At 41.0% G+C, this 23,465-nt stretch overlaps 1 protein-coding gene across 5 annotated transcripts in view; it reads right to left on the reverse strand.

The window, feature by feature from the left end:
• The window catches only part of SCN8A (sodium voltage-gated channel alpha subunit 8), a 177,435-nt gene that overhangs the window by 96,191 nt on the left and 57,779 nt on the right, over positions 1-23,465 (reverse strand). The gene's annotated exons all lie outside the window — the stretch shown is intronic.

The following is a 23,465-nucleotide window of genomic DNA, read 5'->3' on the forward strand; positions in this document are numbered from 1 at the left end:
ACCATGATCAAGAAATACAAAGATGGTTTAATATGTAAAAATCAATCAATATAATGCAACATACTAATAAAATTAAGACAATAACCACTAGACCACCTCAACAGATGCAGAAAAAGCATTCAACAAAGTCCAATACTCTTTTATAATAAAAACACCCAACAAACTAGAAAGAGAAGGGAACTTCCTTAACCTGATGAAGAGCATATAACTAATATCACATTTAATGATAAAACTGAAAGTTTTCCCTCTAAAATTAGGAATAAGACAAGGATGTCCCTCTCACTACTTCTATTCAACACTGTACTGAATGTTCCAGGCAAGGCAAATAAGCAAGTAAAACTATTTCTGTGTGCAGATGAAATGATCCTGTATATGGAAAACTCTATGGAATACACACTCACAAAACTATTAGAGCCCATAAACAAGTTCAGCACAGTTTCAAGATACAAGATCAATATATAAAAATCAGTAGTATTTCTATACACTAGCAATAAGCAATTCAAAAATTAGGAAATTAAGAGAACAACTCCATTTACAAGAGCATCCAAAAGCACAAAATACCTAGGAATAAATGTAAGAAACGAAGTATAAAACTTGTACACTGAAAACTACAAAACATCATCAACAGAAATCAAAGAAGACCTAAACCAGTGAAAACCATCTCATGCTCAGGTATTAGAAGATGTAATGTTGTTAAGATGGCAATACTCCCCAAACAAATCCACAAATTCAAGGCAATGTCAATCAAAATCTCAACTGCTTTTGGGGGCAGAAATTAACAAGTTGAGAAATTATGCTCAAATCATACAGAAATGCAAGGCAACCAAAAGAACAAAACAATTTTGAAAATGAAGAATAAATTTGAGGACTCACACTTCGTGTTTCAAAGCTTACTAGAAAGCTATAGTAATCAAGACTGTGGTACTAGCATAAAGATAGCCATATCTATCAATAGAACAGAATTGAGAATTCAGAAATAAACCCATACAACTACACAAATTGATTTTTGACAGAAGTGCCAAGACAATTCAAAGGGGGAAAGAGTAGCCTAGCCTTCAATCATTGGTGCTGGGAAAACTGGACAACCACATCTAAAAGAATGAATATGGACCTCTATCTCACACCTTATACAAAAATTAACTCAAAATGGATCAAAGATCTAAATGTAAGAGCTAAAATGATAAAACACTTTGACAAAAAACATAAGCGTAAATCTTCACATCTTTGGATTTGGCAGTGGTGTCATACTTGTGACACCTAAAGCACAAACAACCAAATTAAAAAGAGATAAATTAGACTTCATCAAAATTCAAAATTTTGTGCAACAAATGACACTATCAAGAAAGTTATTCCCCCACAGAATGGGGAAAATATTTGCAAATTGTGAATCTAAGAATGGTCTAGCTGCCAGACTAGAAAAGCATTCTCAGAACTCAACAGTAAAAAGACAAATAATTCAATTTTAAAGTAGACATTTCTACAAAGCAGCCAGACAAATTAGTGGCACATGAAAAGATGTCCAACATCATTTGTCATTAAGGAAATGCAAATAAAACCACAATGAGACAGTACTTCACACCTACCAGGATGATCGTAATGGAAAAAAAAAAAAAAAGAACATGGAAAAGAACAAGTGCTGGCAATGATGTAGAGAAGCTGGAACACTCACATATTACTGGCAGACGTAAAATGGTGCAGCCAGTTTGGAAAACAGTTTGGCAGTTCTTCAAAAGTTAAGCACAGAGTCACCATATGACCCAGCAATTCCACTCCCAGGTATGTACATACCCAGGAGAACTGAAAACAGGTATTCACACAAAAACTCATACACAAAGGTTTATTAAAGCATTATTCAAAATGGTACAAAAGCAGAAATGACCTGAAATGTCCATTGGTGATGGGTGAATAAACAAAATGTGGTCTATCCATATCATGGGATATTATTCAGTCTTTAAAAGGAATGAGATTCATTTATATGTTACAACACAGATGAACCTTCAAGGCATCATGGTAAGTGAAATAAGACAGACACAAAGGGACCGATATAAAGTTCTACTTCTATGAGGAACCTGGAATAGGCAGATTCATAGAGATGGAAAGTAGAATGGAGTTTACCAAGTGTTGGAGGAGGAGATATGGAAAGACTGTCTGATGCATATAAGTTTCCCTTTGGGAAGATGAAAAAGCTCTGGAAATGGATAATAGTGATGGTTGTACAAGATGATGGATATATTTAGTATCACTGAATTATACACTTAAAAATGGTTAAAATGGTAAATTTTATGTTACATATATTTTGCCACAATAAAAATATAAACATTATTATCTGAAGAGTGCTCAGTAAGGTGTTATTGACAAATTTATAAAAATCAGCTTTATTCCAAGTCAAATAATAGAATTAAGAAAAGTAATAGCCAAAGGTGGTTTCCTAACCCATTTTGAACTTCAAAATGATTGGAGGAACTTTTTGAAAACTAAAGACATCTGGCCCTAGAAAAAAAGGAAAGAAAGAAAGAAAATGATGGATTATTCATGTCACAACATGGGTGAACCATGAAAATCTTGAAAAGAATTCATACACAAAAGGACTCTATTTACATGAAATGTCCAGAATAGGCAGATCTATGGCGGAAAGTTGGTTAGATGTTGCGTAGGGCTGGATGGGGAAGGGAATGGGGAGTCACTGTTAAGGGGCATCTCTGGGGAGACAAGAATGTTCCAGAATTAGATAGTGGTGACGACTGAACAACATGTGAACAAAACACCAATGAACTGCACACTTTGAAATGGTGAACTAACTTGTGAATGATACCTCAGTAAAAAACAAACACCACAGCAACAGAACAAAAAAATAAACTGTTTAAGAAGTATAAGACATATAGAAAGGCCTAGAGAACAATACCACCAACATCCATGTACCCATCAGTAGCTGAAGAGACTAAGGCCTTACCAATGTTGCTCCTTCCTTCACGCTCTCCAAACACATCCCTCCTTCCCACAGAGGAAGCATGATTTTGAAACTGGTCTTGAGGTCCCACTTTTTAATGAAATATTCTCAATTACTCTGAGCTCTCCCTTTTCTGAACTCCTATTTATAGTTGGACTTCTTTTGCCTTTCATTCCATTCTAAATCTTTTTATTTAACCCTCCCACTGCCCCAACCAGTTACCCCAAAACTACGTTTTATACTCTCAGAGGGTAGGAGTCAATCTCACATTTCTTCCCACAGTTCCAATAACCCAAACCCATGCCACGCACTTCCAATAAACAGCTGCCAAAAATCCTTTCCTCTCATCGTCTAGTCTTTCCTAATCTGGCAGTCACACCTTTCTCTCCCAGTAGGAAAGCAGTGTTGGTGTTATGCCATATATATTCTGGAAATGCTCAATTCACCATCCCTAGTGTTCGAGACTGCACTGTGACAATGTTCTTCCTGTTACCAGAGGGTACTGGCTCTGGTGGGACATGCTGAAGGAAAGCCGAATCCTAAAAGCAAAGGGAAGCAGTAGACCTAGGGTTAAGCTGAAGCAGGTCAGAGGCCAGGTCTTCCATACTTTGGTTACCCAAAGAAACAAAGACACCGGGACTTTCCAGAAACTCCCTCTCTGAAGTACTTGTACGCCTCTGGGTTTCTATAGCAACTCCCTCTATGAAAATGCCAAGCCTTTTAAATAACCTCCTCATTCAGCCTCCTAATATTCCCATGAAGTATGGGTAGGGGAGGGATTATTCTCCTGTATGCATTTTACAAAAGCTCAGGAGAGGGACACCACCTAGCAAAGGTCACGCAGCAAAGGTCACGCAGCAAAGAGCAGTATATTATGCCAAGTTTAGAGCCTCTTTACAGCTTCTCCTGTGCCAGATTGAGAGGCTGATTAGTGGCAATGTGGCAGAGAATGAGACTGGTATGGGGGATGGATTCCCTGGTGAATGAGAAATTTGAGCCCCTGGGGCACACAACATAAAAGCCTAAGCAGCAATGAAAGAAGCATCCATGTCCCAGGATCTAAAAACTACCAGGCCAGGTCTTTACAAAATCACCCACCTGCTTTAGAGGAAGACAGGGAACAGGACTTTTAAAAGTAGCGTACTCTACACCCTCCATTTCTCTGATCTTTGAGTTTCATCATGGAAAAATCATGGAAAGATGGGTCTAGAGGTCCACTGAGGGTACCTCCTACCGCGGAGTCAGCATCTGCACATGAACAACTATCTGCTAACTGCTTAATGAACAAATGCTTGTGTGTCTGAGTTGAGGGACTAAGAGAAGAGGCAAAAGAAAAAGAAGACATGAAGGAACGGAAACTGTTAGTCTTGGTTGAAGAAAAGCCAGGAGGCAGCTAGGATTCTGAATTAGTAAGTGAGGAGTTGGCAAGGAAAGTAGGGATTTTGGTGAATTTAAAAACTATGGTTTCATAGGTATAAAGGCTTTATTAAGAATATTTTATATGTGGGGCACCGGGGTGGCTCAGTGGGTTAAAGCCTCTGCCTTCAGCTCAGGTCCTGGTCTCAGGGTCCTGGGATCAAGCCCCGCATCGGGTTCTCTGCTCAGCGGGGAGCTTGCTTCCTCCTCTCTCTGTGCCTGCCTCTCTGACTACTTGTGATCTCTATTAAATAAATAAATAAAATCTTAAAAAAAAATCCAAAAAACAATATTTTATGTGGGGCATGTAGGTGGCACCGGTTAAGCAGCTGCCTTTGGCCCAGGGGCCCTTGGATCAAGTCCTGCATCAGGCTCCCTGCTCAGTGGGGAGCCTGCTTCTCCCTTTCCCTCTGTTGCTCCCCCTACTTGTGCTCTCTCTCTGTCAAAAAGTAAGTAAATTTTAAAAGAAGGAAAAAAAGGAATGTTTTACGTTTTATGTGTGAAGTAGAAATTTCATAATTAATTTAGGTATTAAATACTGTGCATAAAGTAAAAATAGTTTATCAGCACTCTTTCTAAATACTTCCATCCTAGGTCTTCATCAAGTATAAAAAGAAGATATCTTTTTTCCACTCAAAGAGAAACAAACACATGGTCCACACAAAACCACCTCCAGTGAAGATGAATACTCCATACTTCTAGTAGCCAGCTGTATTACGATAAAACATACTTTATTGTTAAAATAACTAGTACATATGCTTAATGTATATGCAGTTTTAAACAAATGCATCTTTTTAAAAAAAATATTTTAGTTATTTATTTGTGGGTGGGTAGCATGAGAAGGCGGGGAGCAGAGGGAGAAGCAGGCTCCCCACTGGGCAGGGAGCCCAATGCAGGACTCAACTCCAGGACCCCAGGATCATGACCTGAGCCAAATGCAAACGTTTAACAGACTGAGCCACCCAGGTGCCCCCTTTCATAACTGCATCTTTAGCATAAAACAAGGTGGTGTGTAGACTAAGACAAGTATTCGAAGCTTAGGAATCTCCCTTTCAACACTGGCATTTGCAGTGCTCATGTGACAAACAGCCTCATGTATATCAGGAGAGAGCAAATCTCTTTAATAAAGAGCCACACAGTAAACATTGCAGGCTCTGTGGGCTGCACAGTCAACTCAAGCCTGCCACTGTGGGGCAAGGTAACCACAGACAACATATAAACAAGTAAGAGTGTCTGTGTTCCAATAAACTTTATTTATGGACAAGGAAATTGAAGTTTCATGTAATTTTCACACATCACAAAATATTATTCTTCCTTTGACATTTCCGTAGCCATTTAAAAGTATAAAAACCCTTTGAACCCATGGGCCATACAACAACAAATAGCAGAGATGATCCGACCCACGGGGCACAGCTGGGTGAACCCTGTCACACACTAACACCAGTTCTGGACCTAGGCCCAACTGGCTACATAGGAGTTAATCACAGCAAAGAAGAAGTAAAACTCTCACTCTTTGTGGAAAATACGATACTTTATGTGGAAAACCCAAAAGACTCCACCCAAAAATTGCTAGAACTCATATAGGAATTCAGTAAAGTGTCAGGATATAAAATTAATGCAAAGAAATCAGTTGCATTTCTATACACCAACAGCAAGACAGAAGAAAGAGAAATTAAGGAGCTGATCCCATTTACAACTGCACCCAAAACAATAAGATACCTAGAAAGAAAACTAACCAAAGAGACAAAGACTCTATACTCAGAAAACTATAAAGTACTCATGAAAGAAATTAAGGAAGACACAAAGAAATGGAAAAACATTCCACACTCATGGACTGGAAGAAAAAATATTGTGAAAATGTCTATGCTACCTAAAGTAATCTACACATTTAACACAATCCCTATCAAAATACCATCAATTTTTTTTTCAAAGAAATGGAACAAATAATCCTAAAATTTATATGGAACCAGAAAAGACCCCCTAATAGCCAGAGGAATGTTGAAAAAGAAAACCAAAGTTGTCGGCATCTCAATTCCAGACTTCAAGCTCTATTACAAAGCTGTAATCATCAAGACAGTATGGTATTGGCACAAAAACAGACATATAGATTGAAGGAACAGAATAGAGAGCCCAGAAATGGACTCTCAACTCTAGGGTCCACTAATCTTTGACAAAGCAGGAAAGAATATCCAATGGAAAAAAGACAGTTCTTCAACAAATGGTGTTGGAAAAATTGGACAGCCACATGCAGAAGAATGAAACTGGACCATTTCCTTATACCACACACAAAAATAGACTCAAAAATGAATGAAAGACCTCAATGTGAGACAGGAATCCACCAAAATCCTTGAGGAGAACACAGGCAGCAACCTCTTCGACCTCAGCTGCAGCAACTTCTTCCTAGAAACATCGCCAAAGGCAAGGGAAGCAAGGGCAAAAATGAACTATTGGGACTTTATCAAGATCAAAATCTTCTGCACAACAAAGGAAACAGTCAACAAAACCAAAAGACAACTGACAGAATGGGAGAAGATATTTGCAGAGGACATATCAGATGAAGAGCTAGTATCCAAAATCTATAAAGAACTTATCAAACTCAACACCCAAAGAACAAATAATCCAATGAAGAAATGGGCAGAGGACATGAACAGACATTTCTGCAAAGAAGACATCCAGATGGCCAACAGACACATGAAAAAGTGCTCCACATCACTCAGCATCAGGGAAACACAAATCAAAACCACAGTGAGATACCACCTCACACCAGTCAGAATGGCTAAAATTAACAAGTCAGGAAATGACAGATGCTGGCAAGGATGTGGAGAAAGGGGAACCCTCCTACACTGTTGGTGGGAATGCAAGTTGGTGCAGCCACTCTGGAAAACCGTATGGAAGTTTCTCAAAAAGTTGAAAATAGAGCTACCCTATGACCCTATCACACTACTGGGTATTTACCCTAAAGATACAAACCTAGTGATCTGACGTGGCATGTGCACCCAAGTATTTACAGCAGCAATGCCCACAATAGCCAAACTATGGAAAGAACCTCGATGTCCATCAACAAATGAATGGGTAAAGAAGATGTGATACACACACACACACACACACACACACACACACACACACAATGGAATACTATGCAGCCATCAAAAGAAATGAAATCTTGCCATTTGCAACAACATGGATGGAGCTAGAGGGTATTAAGCTAAGTGAAATAAGTCAATCAGGAAAAGATAGTTACCATATGATCTTTCTAATATAAGGAATTTGAGAAGCAGGGCGGGGGGTCGTAGGGGGCAGGGAGAGAAAAAATGAAACAAAATGGGATTGGGAGGGAGAAAAACCATAAGAGACTCTTAATCTCACAAAACAAACTGAGGAGGACCCGGGGGGAGGGGGATAGGGAAAGGGTGGTAGGGTTATGGACATTGGGGAGGGTATGTGCTATGATGAGTGCTGTGAATTGTGTAAGCCTGATGATTCACAGACCTGTACCCCAGGGGCAAATAATACATTATATGTTAATTAAAAAAAAAAAAAGGAAATGCAGATTCACAAGGCCCACCACAGAGGTTTGGGATTCAATAAGCTGCAGAGGAATCTTGCTCACCAGGATCTGGGAACCACCAAGTCATCTTCCAGGTCAATAAAAGGAGGGGTGGCTCCAAAACACCTGTCTTCAAACACTTAGGTTCTCCTGCTTTACCGGCCTCTACCTAGCTGTACACCTTGGGTGAGTCCCCGCTTCTCTCTGGATCTGATTTTCCTCATCTGTAAAATGATGGCATGCCCAGGCCTTTTCCTGCTCTGAGATCTGTGATTCTGTGACTTGGAGAATATGCAGAAGTATCTAAGAGGAAGTGCAACAAAGCAGCAAGCCATACTTTTGAGGAGAAAGTCTATTATCATTTATTCTTTCACATTACATGTTGGTAGAACTCTCCTGAATTTTGCTCTTTCATGCGATACTCTGTCAAAGCCCAGGGTCAAGAGCTGTGATACTACCCTGAAAACTATACTTATATGTGGGCGGGGGGCAGCACGGAGCAGTCCCAGGGCAACCCCACCTCCACGCCCCATTCTTGGCAGACCAGTGAATAGGAGAGAGAAAACAAATTGAGATGACTGGTGATGGGCTGACTTTAAAAATATATATATTTAAAGCATTTTAAGGCCATATGCACAACTAATAAAATCTTAGTAATCATCATTAAACTGCTGATAAGAATCTAGAAAAGGAGTTTAGTTCCTTGTTCAACATTGGATTCTTCAAAGTTCAGGAAGAATCAATGGGAAGGACAGCAAGCTTTGGATTCTTACAAGAATACTTCTTAAGCAATAATCACTTGGTGTCCATGAAGTCCAATAATATTTTACCTAATCTGTCTTAAATTAGATCTTTGCAAAGTAAATGAGTTAAAAGGGAAACTGAAATTGAATTGTGGTTTACTGTCCAAGGGGAAATATCAGTTTATAATAACAGCCACTGAATGCATTTGAGCATAAGGCCCATTAAGAGCAGTGGAATAGCCCTTAACGAGTTATGGCACAGAGTATTAATAAATATGTCATGCCGGCATAAAATGAACCTTCTGAAAAGCACAGGCTTTTCATTTCTAATTAGCAGTGTGGGGCTTGGAGCCCAAGATGGAGGAGCTTTGCCACTGCTAATTCAGAGTAAGATGTATTCTGTTCCGGGTCTACCAAGACGGGGAGGGACGTTGTGCACAGCCAGGGACAAGCACATTCGCACACACACCGAACAAATCCTAGCATACTGCAAATGCAGTCCAGAAATGCACGCTCATACCCAAGTACTATAGTGCGGCCAGGATCATGGCATTTTGTTACCCTCAGCCCACCCTAGGCTCAGAGTAATTTTTTTAATCCTACAAAGAGTACAGATTAAAATAATTAAGCGTTCACAAATATGAAAGGATGTTACAGCGAAAAGTACTCAGTGCAGGGGTGGAATATATCACAGACCAGAAAGCCTCTCAGAGAAGGGTGCAGTCCCCAGCCCCTGGTTTACTGTGGGACACACGGCCCAGGAGAGTGGCTCTCCCCTCCACTGAGTTCTCCCTCCCCTGTGAGGTCATCAGCTCCCTCAGGGCAAAGGTAACCTGCAGGTAACCGATGACTTCTGGCTACAATGCACAGCCAGGGGCCCAGGGATTGCACCGATCTACAACAGGGCAGCTGGGAACCAATGTCCTTTGAGTCTAGCTAGCTACAGCTGTTACTGACACTGACATATGACTACTTCCCCAGGTATGCTTCCTGGATCTTAACTGTTTCAATCTCTAGAGAGGACTGACCCTCTCGTTTTTAGCTGAATTGTCTAGCCTTAAGTTCTTGTCTGCCTCAACCTTATATATATACCTTCTTTTCCCAGACCTATGTATCTCTTCTGAACCAGGCAACTGGCCAATTGGACTTGTAATAGTTCTTAGCTCCTTCCTGCCTAACTATAAATTGTGAGTTCTGGTGACTACTACTGGGGCAAATCATCTCTGCTTCTTGTTTCAGAGTGTGCGTGCACAGGCTTCCACCCAATAATGAGCTGACGTGAGGGCAGCTACCGCAGAGACAGCAGCAGCAGCCCACAGTCCACTTACCAACAGCAATCTGGCGCTCACTCCCAAGGAACTAGCCATAAAGCCAACGGAGCAGGCAACAAATCAAGGTCCCTTCAAAGTTCCCCTCTTTAGTAAAGCAAAATCTAATGTCAAATCTACTTTGGACTAGGAAGCTGTTGGGAAATAAATGACCTGTGCTGTTGAAATGACTCCACCATGCTGAAAAGGGCCCAGACACCTTTCTTAATGTGCATCTGCTTAGTGGGTCCCTCGGGTGAAATCACGATTATAGTCCCATGTGCTTCTGGAAAGGCTCCAGCAAAGGCACAACTGGCCTGAATTTCTTCAGTACATGTGTCCTGGTACTAAGCTGCCTTTTTAAGAATACTGATCTAAAGCAGGACATGAAATATGGACAATTTTTTTTCCTTTAGGCTATATTTGCATTTGAACTATGAATATTTTATTTTATTTTAAAAAATTGTTTTGAAGATTTTATTTATTTGACAGAAACACAGAGAGAGAGGGAACACAAGCAGAGGGACTGGGAGAGGAAGAAGCTTCCTGCCGAGCAGGGAGCCCAATGTGAGGCTTGACCCCAGCACTCTGAGATCATGACCTGAGCCGAAGACAGAGGCTTAATGACCAAGCCACCCAGACACCCCTTTATTTTAATTTTAATTTTTTTAAGTAGGCTCCACAAACATGGGACTTGAACTCATAACCCTGAGATCAAGACCTGAGCCAAGATCAAGAGTTGGACGCTTAATCGCCTGAGCCACCCAAGTAGCTCAAACTAAGAATATTTAGAGCCATCATCCTCCAACTGTCTATTCCACTACACTGAGGATGGAGCAAGAGAGACCTCTAAATCCCATGTTTATGTTTTTATTGCTTTTGGTCATTGACAATTGTACCTGTGAGCCTATCTGAGGAATAATAATGAACATTAAGTACTTACTCTGCAGCAGGCAGCCTACAGCAACCACTCCATGAAGTAGGAAGGTACTATAATACGGATTATTAAATCGAGGTAGAAAATCAGGTAGCTTTCCCAAGACTACAAAATTATTTATTAAGTGGCAAAACTTAGAATTGAACAGAGGTGGTCCAACTCCAAAGCCTATGCTCTTAATCATCATAAGACAACTTAAAAAAAGCTTCAAAAAAATCGAACTCCTCTCTTTACAGACAAGAAACCAAGCACAGACACCTCTGCTCACACTAACACCACTGGGCTGAGAATTCCTAGGGCCCAGTTCTCCTGGCGTCTGGTCCTGAATGCTTTTACCACACCTGGTCCCTGGTCCAATCTTGAGGCAATGAAGGAATCTCTCTTACTTAATACCTATAATTCTGGCAAGAGGAAAACCTCTGCATAGGCCTCAGAGATCCTAGCAGCTGGTTATGGTTACAGTCTTTTTCCCAAGTTAAGCCGGATGAAGGTAATGCTTCTGATTTGGTTTGATCTTATAACCTCATGCCCTCCAACCCAGATCTGGAGCAGCTGACATGCTTCCTGCCCACACCCTTGTCACAGGAAGCCAACCCCAGCAGAAGAGTAGCGCTGGGCACCTGCTTCAGCACAGAGCCAGCAGGATGCTGCTCCCTAGAGGCCAGGCAGCTCTGAACCTCCTCCTCGGCCCCTCTTCCTCGCCGCCCTTCAGTGTGAATTTGCCTTTGATCTCCTTCCCCTTTGCCCTCTTAGGATACACAGACTGCAGCTGCTCTAGGGGAAAGCAAAACACATGTTCATTACGTAAAGCATGTTAGCCCCTCTAGTCTCTCTATTCATATTCCAGGAGAGTCTATATCCTTGCTCTCCTCTCTCTTAGCAGCAGTGTGGTTTCCATGGAGGCTCGGAGGCCACAAAGACTTGGATTTAAGACACAGCTCCAGTGCTTTGTAGTGTCATGATCTTTGTCCACTTGTTTGGGTTGTTAAGACGCAGTTTTCTTACTGATAAAATAGGGATAATGACTAATAGTACCTACTTGACCAGGTTCTGAGATTTAAATGAAGAGTCACCAAAAGTCCTCACTACCGTGCCTAGCACAGAACAAACCCCCAAAGGACGTGGTGAGGCTGCTGCGCGGCGGTCACACAGACCACAGCTGCTCCTGCCCTCTCGCTGCCAACATGGGGTGGCCACAGGGAGACCCCGAGGGCTACCGTTCACGTTAGTTAGTACTCACACACTTGGCACAAGTCAGTAGGATAAGCCAGACCAAGTATCCAGTCACTAGGAGACACCCTTATGGCTGCACTGGCTCAAGACGGGCCCCAGATCTTATGTCAGACCTGAGAACTCTGAAAGTGGGAGAAAATAAACACGGCTTAGTATGCATACCCTGGGATCCAACCTGACCCCCTACATTAGGCTCCTGTCTTGGCAAACCACACTCCATGCTCTTGTCAAAACTACACTCACTGCTGGAAACAGTTCAGGCCTTCCTATGCCTCTCTGCCTTTGCATGCACCAGTCTTTCTACCTGAATTATTCTTTCTTCTCCTTTCCAACAGTTGAATTTTTTAACCATATTTTAATACTTTAAGGTCCAGCTCAACTATCACCTCCTCTCTGCAGGTGCCCCATTCAACTCTCTCGAACAGAATTATCCTTCCTTCCTGTGTGTCTCCACTTGGCACTTAATTCAATTAGAGCAGTTAACGTAGTGTTGTCATTTTCGTGTACACGTCTGTATCTCTCATTGGACTCTGAGATCTCTAAGGGCAAGGCTATGGTTTCCAGCTGCTGTTTCTCAGCTTAGCAAGCAGAGTGCATAATACGATGGCCATCTGGTACAAGGTGGAGAATTCCAACACGCATACTGAATATGTGAATTAATCTCAGACAGGAGGAATTGACCATACAACTATACAACTAACCTAGAACTATATGCAACTTGCCACTAGGTGTCTAATTGACCTTTTCCACCCTTTAGCTCATCCACCCATAAGAATGATTTGCTGTAGTTTGAAAAGTCATCTCAACTTTTCTGTGTCTCAGGTCCCATGCTAAAGATACAGCCTGAAACAAATACATTAAAAAACGAAACAAAAAACCCAAAACACCATACCCTAACTTCATATTGAGGCCATGTAGAATGCTAGAAAATTATCTAAAAGTGATAGAAGAAAACAAAACAAAAAATCAGTCTGCAGCATACGCTACAGAGACAGCATGGTATGGCAGAAAGACCATGAATATTAAATCACACATCGCTGTGCCTGGAACCTAACTCTACCACACACTCGCTCAGGGAATCTGAGCAATTAAGATTTCTGAGCCACAATATTTTCTTACTTATAAAAATATGCAACCTTCTACTGACAACTCCCTAATATTGGTAACCCTTAAGGACTGCAGCAAATTGGGGAGTCAATAATGATATCTAGAATTTGGGTGGTGTCAACCACGAAAGTAGCAGATGAAAGAAGGAGGTCTGAGGGGAGAAATGAGTTCAATGTTGAACGCACTGAGTTGACTGGAAACGCAGTTAGAGAGGCCTGGCAAGGTACAGGCTGGAGAGACAGATTCAAGAGGACTGAGAATGGGTGACATCACCCAGGGAGAGTGTGCCAAATGGGAGAAACGCGGGTACGGAACCTGGGAGAACACCAGCACTTAAGGGAGAGCTGCTGGAAATGGAAGAGAAGGAAAGATATAAGGAGCACTACACCAAGGAGAGAAGAGCTGCAAGAATCAGGGAGTAATCAACAGTATCAAATCCAGCGGAGAAGTCTGGTGGGTTAAGAAGTAAAACAGTATCTGATAAATTTGGCAATTTGACGTCACAGAGGATCTTATCTTGAGAATGTCAGTGGAGAGGTAAGGATGCAGAGTTCGGCTGCAAGGATGGGGAAGAGGGTCGAAGGCAGGTTGTCCTGATGAGTGAAGGCTACTCTTTACCAGTCTGAACGACAGTAGAAGAGAGGTTAGGCTAGCTGGTGATGTGAGCTCAAGTGAGGGCTCGTAGAATGGTAGAGGCTTTGGGAGTGCTTATAGGCTGAGGGGAAGGAAACAGGATGAGAAGGGAAAGACTGACAGACCAGAAAAGTGAGAGGAAAACTGAGAGTGAGGTTCTGGAGAAGGTTGGAAGGCTGGGTCAAAGGCACAGGGAGAGGGACTGGTCTTGAACAGTAGACAGGGGACCTCATCTGCTAAAACTGGAGAGATTTTTTTATTCAAACTTGCTCCCACAGGCCAAACTTTGTAACCTCAACAAAGTGTCTGGAATATTCCTAGAGTCAATACTCTACTGACCAGAGTCTGTATCAAAAGGTCTACTGCTAGATTCAGAGTTGGCAGAAATGGTCATATAATGGGGCAATCCTAATCTTGAACTGTGTCAGACAGGGTTAATTAAATGTAAAGAACAATATGTAAAGTACTGACAACTCACATGAATTTGTAAACAATTAGAGAAGTATTCCTCTTTATAATGATGCCATAGGCTTGTTCTCTATGACTAAGAAAGGATTTAAAATATGGTTAATTACTATCAGCAGATGATCAATATCATGTGGTCTTGAGAGGTCCTCCACTATTTCCAATGGCCATTATTAACTAACCCATTCAACAGGTCAATTTTTGTTAAAATAAAAATATTTCACAATCCTGTAGAAGCCATCAGAGACTAACTAAAGAATCAGAGACCTAAAACTGTCAATCAGTGTGGCTGAGGTGGTCAGCTCATTCTAGCTCATTCAATCTCACACACATTCTAGAATTCAGGTGAAGGTGTCTCTTCTACACGAACATGGCTCAGAGCTTTGGAACTGCAACTTTGTACTTGTGCAAGGAGTTGGGAAGACCTGAGGGATTTTTCTGGAGCAAATGCTGGGTTCATCTGCAGGTGGCCCTGTGACTCACACTGATGCTGAAAGGTACTGGACTCCTGCCTCTGCAGAAATCGAAGACTGGCAAAGTCTCTCAACAGAGTGATGATTCTGGTTTTTAAGTAACTCAGAATATCTGCATTATGGGTCCTTTTAAATATTATACTTGAGTGCTTGCTAAAGGCCTATTTAAGACACTGAGTACTTAGACAGCATGTAGCCTTTGATTCTTCTGTATTCTCCGCGTTGTCTCTTACCAAGGTATAGCACTGCAACCTCTCAAGTACCTGGGCCATATTATCTTTAATGCTCATACCATTATCTGTAATGATTTATTTCTTTACTTGTTTATTATCTGCCCCCCCAACGAAAACTAAGTTCTAAGAATAGCAGAAAAGGCTTGTCTGGTTTGTTCCCGAGGGCATGGAACAGAGCCTGGGCATACAGAAAACGCTCAATAACAATTTAATCAAATTTTCAAATGAATGACTGAATGCTCGACTCTGTCCTTAACCTTCCACAATCAATCACACAATCCTATCAGTTTATCTCCGTAACAGCTCTTGACTTCATCGACTGCCCTTACTTTTCACTTCCACTATCATAATTTGGACCCTCATCCCCTCATAGCTGGTCTCTGTCCCTCTGGTCCATCCTACAGACCACATTCACATCCCTAAAGCACTGCTTCAATCACATATCTGTACTCCCCAACACCTCCAGCAGTTCTCTGCTGTTTATCGAGTAAAGACCAAACTTGATTGTCCTATACCGAGTCCTTTGTGATCCTGCTCCAGCCCTCCCTCCCAGGCCTCATTTCCTAAGACTCCTCACTCATTTCCCCACATTCCACGCAAACCAGACTACTCAGCATTTTCTTCCATTGTCCAACACCCTTGTCCCTGAGCCTTTGCTTGCATTGTTCTTTCTGCCTAGAATGTTTCAGTCGATCCCTCTTTTCTAAATTCTGAAGCCTGATTCAAAGACTACTCTTACTATGAATTATGTAAGGCCCTTTCTGGGGCTCCATTGTCAAATATTGTCTCATACTATGCACTGCCATGTTATAAGCTACTTAAGGATAAAGAGCGGACTTTATTAATCTTTGTTTCTCCAAAAGAACTGAACAGATCCCCTGCCCCACAGTGCCTCACATACAGGAAGCACTCAAGATGTATTTTTGTTGAATAAATGGGTCATGTTTTATATGAGGCAGCCCAATTTGGTGTATATTCCAATGTCCATTTCTCTCATTTCCTTTACAAGTCAGTTAATACAGAGCAGGTAAAACAACTCACACAGCCCAGAAGGAAGCAAAACACTTAATAAAAGTAGACACGACAGGACAACTTATAATATTCAGGAAATAACATCCTTCGTATAATACACACATGATACCAATAAACGAAGAAGAGATTCAAGCACTAGGTGGAGGCTATTAACCCATGGCTTTTGGTAGTCTTTTCCAATTCTAATTTTCTACAAGAGGAGAGATAAGACTGGTAGCACTTAACAACAGCCGTTCAGCCCTCTGAAAATATCTAAAAGGTCAGTAAAACTATTTACTGATCTACTTCCTCAGTCCCTCAAGGAAACTAATTCTCTGGGAAAGGAAAAGATATACTGGGAATCAGTCTCTTTTCCCTCCAGAGTTCAATTCATTTTGGTCAATGGGAAAATTTTTATTAGAAAAAATATCATAGTGTCACCTTCCATGTTCAAAGCACCCAGAAAAGTATATAGCGTTTCCACATGCATTATCTCCTAAGATTAATTTAATCAACAGATATGGATTGAGGGCTCACTGTAGGGTAGGCACTGCACCAGCTGATGACCACACAAGAGGATGAACAATGAACAGAAAAATATACGGCAGGTGTTGCTAAGCTATGGAGAAAAATGAAGCGGGGCTAGAGCAATAGGCTGCTTTGTTTTACATAGGCTAGTCAGGAAATGATCTTCCCAACAACCTGGCAAAATAGGTGGGATATTAGCTATTAGCATAATCTTAATTTCCTAGATTAGGGAAACTGACAGCCTGAATGGTTAAGTAACATGCTCAAGATTGCTTGCAGTAGACGGGAACAGGATCAGAAACCAGATTTCCCAACACTTGGTCTATTGCTAAGGTTTTAATGCTCAACTAAATTCCTTCCCCTCTAGAGAATGATGCTTGGAGAGTAGAAAAGCACCTCATACATGCGCATCCTTAACCCATCACCTGCTTGCCTCCCACTAGCACACAAACATTTGCCTCACTTTGATTTAGAGGATAAAATTAAAGAAACACTATTTTAAAAAATATTATTGCAAAATGGCTTTTTGTAAAAATAAAGTTTTGAAATATGTATTTTATTTAGAACAAAAAGGAGCATCCAGGGTTATCGTGCAAAAGCAGGAAATGCAACACCTCTCATTAGCAATACTTCAAATCACACCTAATGAACATAAACTCTCCTTTAACAGTCTGTCTCTGCTCTGCACACCTGTTGAAGAGTGTGTGAAAACAGATTCAGCAAGGATTTTCTCCCAGGAATGCATGGGACTGCGTGCATGCATGCGTGTGTGTGTGTGTGTGTGTACGTGTGCATGTGTGTAAGGAAAAAAGTAAAAACATTGCTGGGAACAGGATGTCCTGCTATAGCTAACGTGAATTAAATCTAAAAACCACTTCTTAGTAAAAGTTGGGCTGCAAATCTTAATGTATCATAGAAATCCAGAAGGAGAAGGGATTAGGTCTGGTGTAGAGAATCAAGTCAGGCTCTAAGAAAGAAGAGGCCCTAGGGTCTGGATGAATGGTGGAGTGTCCAAAGGTGAAGTTAAAGGACAGTACATTCTAAGAGGCGGAATTGGAGTCCAGGAGGCAGGGGACACTCGGGAAACAGGAAAGCAGGTTGCCATAGCTGAAATATGCTACGTGATAGACATATGTGTGAAATAGAATTAGGAGGATATAGATAAAGGTCCAACTCTTATCTTGCATATATTATAGGTGAGGAAATTGAAGCCCAGAGGAATTTGAGTGATTTGGTCAAGGGCAAACAAGGAGCAAAGGAAGAACTAAAACGGAAGTGTTTATATTGCCAGTTAGGTGCTCTTTTCACTATCACATTCTGTCAGTAGGCTGGAGGACTGGGACAGGTCGGAAATCATGCTCCCATCAAAAGTAAAAATATGGGGGCGCCTGGGTGGCTCAGTCAGTTAAGTGTCCGAGTCCTGATTCCAATTCAGGCATGATCAGGGTCACAAGATTCAGCTGCCCTTGTCCCTCTCCCTATGCCCCCGCCTCTTCTTCTCTAAAAAGAAAAAAAGAGAGAGAGAGAGAAGTAAAAGTATGTAGGGAGGTTAAGTAAACTGCCTTCAGATTACATGTCCAGCTGAAGAGTTGCAGGAGTACTGACACTGAGCCCAAGTCTCTGGAATGGCTTCTCCCATGCTGCTCGACAACTCAGCTCCTTCACTTCCAAAGATAAAATACTGGAGCTAATACAGACACCATCCTTTCCTTTAGAAGTCCTGTGCTTCTTAGGACCCATCCTTAAAAGAGTTATTAAACCATAGGGATTATCAGGAATGTGAATGAAAAAGCAGGTTCTTCTTACTATCTCTAAATTTGCCTGCCTAGCTTCAGAAGAACTGAGCCAGTGAAGCTGAGAATCGATTAATAAAGTATTAGGAGTGCCTGGGTGGTTCAGTGGGTTAAAGCCTCTGCCTTCGGCTCAGGTCATGATCCCAGGGTCCTGGGATGGAGCCCTGCATCGGGCTCTCTGCTCAGCGGGGAGCTTGCTTTTCTCTCTCTGCCTGCCTCTCTGCCTACTTGTGATCTCTGTCAAATAAATAAATAAATAATAAAAATAAAATATTAGAAAAGTGGAGAACCAGAAATGTAACAAACTTGAGTTAGGAGGCATGGGTTTGAGCCCTGGCTCCACCACGAACACTGCTGTTGGTTTTTTGGGGGTGGGGAGTAGAGGGGGAAGAAGGGCTATACATTTTTTTAAAACATTTTATTTATTTATTTGTCAGAGAGAGAAAGAGCACAAGCTGGGGAGGGGCAGAGTGAGAGGGAGAAGCAGACTTCCAACTTGGCAGGGAGTCTGATGTAGGACTTGATCCCAGGGCCCTGAGATCATGACCTGAGCCTATGGCAGATGCTCCATGGACTGAGCCACCCAGGCACCCCTAATGGTGGCTTTTGACAAGTACTTCCCCTCATTAAATTTATAAAAGGAGGAAGTTGAATTACCTGATGTCTAAGGATATAATATTCTAATTTTCTATGATTCTAGGTAGATTCCAATTTGCAGGAAAAGAGAAATGAAGACGTGAAAGTAAACTGAACTTTCGGAAACCACATGTAACTTCTTAATGCAATAGGCACATGCTCTATTTAAAGGCACATCAGTCCATCCCATAATTGAGATTTTTGTTCATAAGACTTTCTTATAAGAGGATATACCCATGGAACAAAATGGACACATAGATCAATCACCAATTTAAGCAGTGGGAAAAGAAGTACAAGCCAACTCTGAAGGACTTTTCAAGCTAATCCATAGACTTTCCTGCTGCACTACTTAAGATAGTTATCAGGAATATATGTGGCCATTTGAAATTGGACAAGTTATTATTGAGAACTGGAGAGACAGAAAGACACTCCTTCAAGTAATAGAAAGTCCTTGATTTGCTTTATTAAAAAAGCTGAGGGGCACCTGGGTGGCTCAGTCATTAAGCGTCTGCCTTCAGCTCGGGTCATGATCCTGGGGTCCTGGGGTCCTGGGATCAAGCCCCACATCAGGCTTCCTGCCTGAGGGAAGCCTGCTTCTCCCTCTCCCACTCCCCCTGCTTGTGTTCCCTTCTCACTGTGTCTCTCTCTGTCAAATATATAAATAAAATCTTTAAAAAACAACAACAAAAAAAAGCTTAGAAGGGGGAGAAGTGAGTTGAGAATTTACACGGATAAAATGTAAGATTTCCTAGCTTCAGAGAAGGGAAAAGAAATAACAAAATTAAGACTTCAATGGGCTTATGAAAAGAGCAGAAAGAAAAACCAAGAACAAAGGTATTCAGAAGAGTTCAAGTTCCTTAGAATACTTATTTGTTTTTGCCAAAAAAAAAATGTATATATATATTTATACATATAAACTCTGGAAGACCCTCCTAACAGTGGTTACCTGTTCAGGGAGGCAGGAAGTGAGCAGATGAGGGAGAGCTGTAAAGGGGAGACTTTTCACTGAGTATCTTCAATTGAGTGTTTAACCATGTAGGTACATGACTTATTTTTATTTAACATAAGTAAGTAAGTAAATAAACATCCCCTAAATTCAATTATTTGCAAGAAACAATTGAAATACAAGAAAGCCAAAGAAAGGAGACATTAGAACAAAGTACCAAGAGACAAAGAAAATGTAGCACTGGGAGGACGGAGGAAATCCAAAGAGAGGATAACCTAGACTGTTTTTTGAGGACCTGTTGGGAGTGAAATGCAACATGGACAAGACTGCCGCAAGGACCTCAAGAAGTTTATGACAGCTCAAACCAGTCCCAGCTGGCACAAGAGTATCTTGAAATGACGACACACAGGTTTATGTCCCTGTGTCCCGGGAGAGTGTGAAATCCACAGTGGAATAAAACCAGAACTGTACTAATAGGGAAGGAGTTTTCTTTCACCCTCTATAATAGAGGGAAGGAAATGAGAAACCAGTTCCAGTGAGAGCCATAAAAATGATTAATTCTGTAGAAAATGAGACCTATAAGGAAAAGAAAAGAAATCCACTTGTATCATTTAGCAAAGAAATTCTATTTTGCAAGAATTATTTAAGGCAGTCCCCAGGAAAAACAAACGCAAGGAAATGTCCCCTTAAAGTCATTTCTACTCTCAATATTTTTTGATTTGTGGGTTAATTCCCAGTGTGCTTCCTTGTAGAGGAGACCTTGCTAATTTGGCCTAGAGAAAGGCCTAGTTAGTAAGAAGTATTAGTAATGCCAGTGAAGATTTGCAGATAAACTTGAGCAAGCCTAATATTAATCAACTAAAAAAATCCCTTGCTTTGGGGTGCTTCACTGGCTTAGTGGGTGGAGCATGTGATTCTTGATTTTGGGGTTGTAAGTTTGAGCCCCATGTTGGGTGCTGAGATTACTTAAAAATAAAATCTTTAAAAAAATCCCTTGATTAACAGCATAATTAATACTTCTCAAGTGCTACTAATGTTCTGTCTTGTCATGAGTGTTAGTGTGTCTGCTTTATAATAGCCATTAATCTATGCATTTATGTTTTATGAATTTTTCGCATGGTGGTATGTTTCACAATAAAAAAAAAAATTAGAAAAAAAAATACACTTAAAGTTCTCCTTTCTGCAAACTATTTACTCTTATGATGAGGCCAAACACTAAAGTCAGCTCGTCTATCATGAAGAGCCAGTCGGTAATGGAGCTCCATCAACATCTATCCTATGCAAGGGATGATACCTATCAGGGCCAGAGACCTACCCTGTCTGAAGACTCACTCCGGTTCCAGGGACACTGACACCTGGGGTATTGGAGGAGAGAAGGGGCTATCTATGGGGCAGCAACCAGGGGAAAAGGCACGCAAAAGAAAACTGGCTCTGACAACCAACAGCTCTATGTATTCTTCCTACATTAGGTCAAGTTTAAGAAAGGGAGACTTAATTTGCATTTGAGTTAGAAAAATAAACAGTTCAAATAAAACCAAAGAGGTTTTAGCTACCTGAAAGGTCAGGGTCCAAGGGGCTTTACTTACCTTCTTATTGCTGTAAGAGTTTCTGAAAAAGTTGTACCATTGGCCAATTCACCTAAAGAGGCACAACTTAAGCCCTGTGATTTTTCACTGCTTTGTACCTCTTCTAAGATCATGGATATAAGGGTAGGAAAGAACAAGGAAACATTTCTAAAAATATTTCAGAATTTTACAATGAATGAAATTTTTGTCTAAAAATAGCCGAAGATTCCATGTTCCCTCATTCACTAATCCAGAATGTTACAGCCTACCCCATCCCTCCCCCATCTACCCCACTTGGCAAAGGCCCAGATTACAAAGTCGGATTTGAAAAAAGGGAAGAAAAAATGAGGAAATTAATGAAAGTTTATGAAAACTACTCAGTTCCAAAACTTGATGTGTGAAAAAGTCCTTAAAAATTCTGTCCAACTTCTCAGTTCTAGATGAGAAAATTTAGGCCCAGAGAGGTAGCATAGCTTGCTAACGGACATAAACTCGTTTTGATAAGTTTTTTTCTTTATTTACAACTTTCTTTTCCTATAATCTATTTGTGGTAGCTTGAACAATACACATACAACAAAAGAGAAATACAGATAATAAACGTGGTGAATTATGGTAGAGTCAGGAGTTTTTACTTCTGGTCTACTGTTATTTCTATCATATTATGCTTGTTTCTGAAACTTTCTGCATTTCTCAGTGGAAGATAAAGATTACTCTTGCTACTTTGTTTTCTATTATGGTGCTGTCCTGAGCTGCAACAGAAGTGAGTGAAGGACTATTTCGTGTAGACAACGTCTTAATTATTTTTACCATCATGAACCAAAAATGACTCCACAATTATAGCGAGGTCAAGAGAGGTACTGGTCTCATCTTACTTCTGTCCCATTATTAAGCCAAGAAACTAAAATTTCTTCCAAATTATAAGACTGAAGGACAAGTTAGGGGAAGTTTATGAGGCAGTTTTGTTAATAAAGACAGTTCAGGTAAGCTCAGTATTTATGAATATGTAATTACACAAAGCCTTTTCTCCCCTCACCTATCAATCTAATTCTTTAAATGACATTTATCAAATGAGGGATCCCTAAAATGGTATCTGATGTCATTCCTCAGTATGCAATGGCTCGTTAGTTGGCTGGTGGATTAACTAGGGGGCTTTGCTTCTCCACCTGTTGCCTTGTTTCAAAAGATAATCATGAGGGGCGCCTGGGTGGCTCGGTGGGTTAAGCCGCTGCCTTCAGCTCAGGTCATGATCTCAGGGTCCTGGGATCGAGTCCCGCATCGGGCTCTCTGCTCAGCGGGGAGCCTGCTTCCCTCTCTCTCTCTCTCTCTCTCTCTGGCTGCCTCTCCGTCTACTTGTGATTTCTCTCTGTCAAATTAATAAATAAAAGCTTTAAAAAAAAAAAAAAGATAATCACGAGAAAGAAACCCACAGTTTGGTCAAATATTTGTTAAGGGAGCCTGAAATTCTTGGCCAAATGAAGACTAGTGTTTATTTGTTTACTCACTTTGCTTCTTACTGGTAGGAATAACAGAATGGACTCTAATGTAAGAATGAGTGGTGGCTCAACCCAGACAACTGAGTAACAAGGCCAAACACCGGCTCTCTTCACTGTCCCAGTCTGGTTCACCTTATTCTGCTCCTATCTCCAACAGCTATGATCTAATGTCACCACAGGACAGAGAAAGTTTGGACAGAGTACACATACCTCATTTCCTTTATAGGAACAATAGGCTTTGCTGATATTGTAATAGTTACAGCATCTTTATAGTTAAAGATAGAATTTGGAATGTGTGTGGGAGAAATTCTACCTGGCTATATCATCTTTCACTATGCCGGCTTTTTTGGACTCTATTAAATAATCCCACTGCATTTATGTTCTCTTTTGTTTTGTTTTAATCTGTTTTCATCTTCTTCTGATCTGGCCTGGAGCCAAACACAGAAGTCTTA

Source organism: Mustela putorius, unplaced genomic scaffold, assembly GCF_011764305.1.
Source record: "Mustela putorius furo isolate JIRA1106 unplaced genomic scaffold, ASM1176430v1.1 tig00537227_pilon_pilon_pilon, whole genome shotgun sequence".
NCBI classification, from domain to species: domain Eukaryota; kingdom Metazoa; phylum Chordata; class Mammalia; order Carnivora; family Mustelidae; genus Mustela; species Mustela putorius.